The 5,539-nt window shown below is 44.3% G+C and overlaps 1 pseudogene; it reads left to right on the top strand.

Moving 5' to 3' along the window:
- The first annotated feature begins 232 nt into the window (after positions 1 to 232).
- LOC112177577 lies at positions 233 to 1,349 on the top strand (annotated as a pseudogene).
- Positions 1,350 to 5,539: the final 4,190 nt, after the last annotated feature.

Genomic DNA, 5,539 nt, shown 5'->3' with positions numbered 1-5,539 from the left:
TTTCATTCCTTTTCTTCTCTCCATATTTTGAATCCCATCACATTACCTTGTATCAGTAACCTAGATGCAAAACCGAAGGACATTAAGCCTAAATCAAAATCTCATCAACTAGTATCACAAACTTCAATAAATTGAACCTGATCTCACACACAGAGACCACCAAGCTTAGACTCTTGTTTTGCCTTTCATCTTTTGTTTTATTTCCATCCAAGTCGCGCCACCACAGGACACCATGCATGCACTTTTACTAGCTGATAATCTTCTCAAGCCCTACATTTCCCTGTCGTCCAGGGTAGGGGCGACCCGGCTCACCGTTCAATGCTCCGACTCCCTCAACTACTACAACTCTGTCTCCGAATGGCAGAGCTCCTGCTCCATTCTCGCCAGCAAGGTTGTCTCCTCCAAGCCTGAACAATCTGCTGAAACCATCGCTGACCTCTCGCCAGCACCTATGCACGGCGCAAAGCTGCGCGTGGCTTACCAGGGCGTTCCCGGCGCTTACTCGGAGGCTGCGGCCGGTAAAGCCTACCCAAACTGCGAGGCCATTCCCTGCGATCAATTCGAAGATGCTTTCCAGGCCGTGGAGCTCTGGATCGCCGACCGGGCCGTTTTGCCAATTGAAAACTCCCTCGGCGGCTCAATCCATCGGAATTACGATCTTCTCCTCCGCCACAGGCTCCACATTGTTGGTGAGGTCCATTTACTCGTCCACCACTGCCTCTTAGCACTTCCTGGGGTTCAACAAGACTGCTTGACCCGAGTCATCTCTCACTCTCAGGCCCTGGCCCAGTGCGAGCTCACTCTCACCAAGCTCGGCCTCAACGTCGAGCACGAAGCCGTCGACAACACCGCCGGGGCCGCTGAGTTCATCGCCGCCAACAACCTTCGGGACACCGCCGCAATCGCAAGCGCACGAGCCGCCGATATCTACGGCCTCAACATCCTCGCCGACGGTATCCAGGACGACTCGAGGAACGTAACCCGGTTTGTGATGCTTGCCCGGAAGCCCATAGTTGCCCTGACAGACCGGCCCTTCAAGACCAGTATCGTCTTCGCTCACGACAAAGGGACGTCGGTGCTATTCAAGGTGCTATCGGCGTTCGCCTTCAGGAACATCAGCTTGACCAAGATCGAGTCGCGGCCGCACCGCAACCGTCCGATCAGGTTGGTGAATGACTCGAACGAAGGGAGCTTCGAGTACTTGTTCTACATGGACTTCGAGGAGTCAATGGCCGAGGTTAGGACTCAGAATGCGTTAGAGGAGGTCCAAGAGTTCACGTCTTTCTTGAGGGTCCTTGGTAGCTACCCCAGGGATATGATCCCCTTGGTGTCCTTTGCGGGGTGACTAGCGCCATTTATTACTTTCAATTTTCTCATTCACTTTGTTCCTTTTTTTTTTTAATGGACTCTCGCTCGCATCCATAAAATCCAAAAATTCACCACCATCGGAAGCTCTGCATGCTTCAGCTTCTTTATCCCTCGAAATTGGAAACTTTCGCGCCGTTGAGAAGGGAGGAGATAGGACGTACTGTTGGTGCAGTCTGATGTAGGACGAGAATGAGCCTGGTTTAGCTGAAAAACTAGAAAAATAAAGAAGTGCCGTGAAATTAAGAAGAGTGATTGGAAAATACGTAACTCACACGTAATCAGATTACTAGCCGCTGGAATATTCAAGAAAATTTGGTTTTGGACTTTACGGATTTCTCGTGCGAAAAGTCAGGTTTTGATTTTGAATCAGATTTGACTAACTTTTGGCCAGAATGTCCGTTTGAGACGCATGATACCTTTCCAAAATGAGAACGACGAGATCTTCAAGACTCACTTTAGTGAGCCATATCAGATTTAGGCCAAAATGTATCGTCTTAATTATCCGATTTGTGATTTAATAATTTTTAGGCTAGTTTTGCATTCTTTTTATTTTAGGTTTTCTAGTTTATTTTGGATTTGTTTTATTTTAGGGGTTTCATTGTTAGTCGCTCTAGGGTTTCTTTTCCCATATATAAGCAACCTTAAACTGCTACAGAACTATCTTTTATCATATTATCAATCAAATTGAGATTTATCTCTGGTGGACTCCAGAACCTTTGTTTTAGGTCTATTGCTTGTAAACCTAGGTGATCTTTTCCGACTGCGTCACATTCACTGAAGAAAGCTGGAGGAAGGTGAAGTGGTGGATGTTAGTGAAAAGATATATGGGCTGAATGAGGACATAACTTAATAGGATATGGTACTGGGTTGCAAAAGGGATGATAGGTTTGATCGATTTTGTGCCTTCACTTTGTGCACTTAATATTCAGGTACATATCGAGTATGTAATGCTGTTTACTTTATGCTAGTTAATTTATCTTAGTACAGGCTCTTTCTTGATACCAATCCACATAGATATAGATATATAAAGATTAAAGAGTACTGCTAAAAATTCTATATTTTACTAAATCCTAAATGATACGGTGTCTGAACTCTGACGTGATAAATGCAACATTGCTGTTGGGAATGATAAGTTAAAAACAATAATGTACCACTTCATTTACGCTACAGATTAGGTAAATATACTTGGTTAATTCTCAAACATTTTGACTAGAAAACTAACTACAACTGTTTTCTTATAGTATTGGAAATTCATTTGGTATAGTGGAATTTTTCTACTTGTACAACATGCCACATTTCACAACGTTCTCTACGCTTTAGCAAGTTAACTGGTCATCCTTTTGTTTTTGTTTTTTAATAAAGAATGGCATGTTCGGGTAAATGACTAAACTGGAGATGAAAAAAATAAAATGTCAGCCAAATCAAGTTTTTGGAAGGTCAGCAATTAAATAATATTTTAGCTTAAACAAACCATCGTCAATTAATCCCTACTCTTTTTTTTAGTAAAAGAGGTCATCCCATTATATAATTTAGCAAGCAATACAAAAACGATTCACCCTTTTGGGGTCTACAGAAAGAGCCGTTCCTTAGAAACTATTAAAAAGTCACCCCTAACAAAAGAGCCAACAAACTAGTAATCTCCTAGCACACCCACCTTTTAGGATTAAGCCCAAAACAAAGAAAAGTAGAGCCCCGAAGAAAATAAATTGATAACAAGGTCTCTCTTTTCTTTGCGATCTCTCCCGCTCAATGCAAGAAGTAAATAGGCCCATCATTCCCAAAAGAATGAAGGCCCAAAGTTACATTAAACCCGAAAGACAATATTACTTCCTGGGTCAAAAAAACCCTAGCAGCCCCATACCAAGCCCAACCATAAGACCTATAGTACAACCTAGATGAAAACATAGTCCAGCCGCTGCCGCCATACATGCTGGCTGCTATCCTGCCTCCATCGCCGTCGCAAGCACCAGTGGTGGCCACCAGAACAGTTCCAATGTCAACAACCTGAGATCCACCACCATCAAAAACCATATACCCTGCCGTCAACACCCAAAGCCAACCAACTGCACCGATCGCGAGATCTGCACCGCTAGGACCATCAGAAGACGGCGAAGACATGGAAAAGAAGACGAAGTCGTTGCTTCGCCCAGATTCGCCATACTGTTGCATACAGTCCCGCCACAGATCACCACCACTGCCAACAAGAGGAATTTGGCCGCCGCCATAGATTGACGGATCAAGAGCAAATCCATCCTCACCCTTAATAGGAACATCCCACCAGAAATGGTCGATCAAGATTTCATTTCCAATCCCCCCAACATCAGTAAAACCGCCTCCTCTAACCGAAGAAAGAGGCAAACGAAGAGATTTATTGCCGCTTCCATAGAGAAGCAAGCAAGAATTTTAGTCGCCGCCGCTCGCCAAAGAGAGCCACCAACAATATTTCGAGAGAGAGAGAGAGTCATTTTTTTTGTTTTTTCTTATGTTAGTTCTCCCAATTAATCCCAACTCTTGACTACATGTCATTACATTTTTTTATTTTATTTTTAAGAGAAAGGCTGGTGCGGCTGCCCTTACTCCTTTTTTTTTTAGAACAGAAAATAACCATTAATCAACAAAACTTGCAATGGGGGGACATGAACCAAAACCCCAAGAAACCATGGTTACAAAGACCATTAGGGCAAAGGGCCCAAACTCTAACCATCAGACGCCTATTTCCAAGGCTATTTTGAACATATAAACCCGAAAATTCCAGTAAAACCTCGTAATCAACTGCAAAGAAGGCAGCGTCCTCTTCAATACCGTGTCCAAAGGTACTAGACCACATGTAAAGGATCGCTTACCAGCAAATCGACAATAAAAGTAAACCAGAGTCGAACAAAATCGTCCTCGTCCTCAGGAATGACACCATTTACATGGCATAACACCTAGACCAAATCCTATCTCAACATAGTAGGAAACCCACCATAGCTCATAAGAGTAGGAACTTATTAAACCTAAACAAACCAAACAGAAAACCCTAATGAAAACACAACTAAAACCAAAACAATTGGAAACCATGCAGCACCAACAAGGCCAAAAAACAGAGGCCCGGCCCAACACCCACTTCCCCCAACAGTAATCCAACAGTGCAGCAAACCATTCCAGCAGCCGGAGAGCACCATCAACACCACCCCTCGGCCTCACAGCATCCTGATACCGCCCCTCCACCTTGCCAAAAAGCAAGCAGATTCTACTCCCAGTTAACGATCGCATCCAGATCCAGAACCATAACAAAAACAGATCCCAACAGGGATCCCTTCTACCACGATTTGACCGCATCCGCCATAACCCAAATCGCCTGGTCGATGACACCATAACCCACCGCCGGGAAGAAAGCAGCCCCAGAACCGCCGTTGCTCCTTATCCGAGAGGGACAGATCGAGATCGATCTACCCAACCCAAGGTCGAGAGCCCACCCTCCTCCCCTGGACCACGTCTCTGCTTTGAGGACCCACCACTAACCAGCAAAGACATCCCCTCCCAGGCCGGAACGCAACTGCAGGATCGCCGGTAGCGTTCGGCCGGGAGAGAACGAACAAACTCCGGTTTTACCTTTTCTTCTTCGCAAGTGGTGCGTGTTCTAAAGTGAATGATGGGATTGGCTGCCCTCACTCCTTAATCAATGAAATTGTTGAATACATTGGAGGGATATAAGACCTAAACCCCATATCAAAATAAGCAATGAGAAAATATCCCAAATAATAACATGAACCTCCACTATCCTATATATTTAAACATGCACCAACTAGCAAGGGTTGACATATCATCATCCTAGGCAATACCATTTGCTTTACAATTGATATCTTTTAGAGTACGTAAGTGATCAATACGGTGTGTTATGAATTTCTGCAATTTACTCTACCAAGGCCTACTCGTGTTCCGGATTCAGTGCTTTCGTCAGTTTTTTAGACCCCGCCTCCTATTGATTTGTTAAAAATTAATACTGATGTGGCTTGGCATTCAGAATCTATAATGACATGTAGTCAAGACTATCCTGTATATCACAGCGGTTTTGACTTTCAGGAGGATGTGTCATCATGATTGGGCGACAAATCCACCTTGCTCCTATTCAAATCTGTTGTTGTTTGATAGTTCCCACATCAGCCCTCAGGATTCTGCTCCTTGTGAT

The sequence above is a fragment of the Rosa chinensis genome, chromosome 7 (assembly GCF_002994745.2).
Source record: "Rosa chinensis cultivar Old Blush chromosome 7, RchiOBHm-V2, whole genome shotgun sequence".
Taxonomy (NCBI): domain Eukaryota; kingdom Viridiplantae; phylum Streptophyta; class Magnoliopsida; order Rosales; family Rosaceae; genus Rosa; species Rosa chinensis.
Note: the sequence above shows the minus strand (reverse complement) of the source record. Positions and strands in the feature narration are given on the sequence as shown.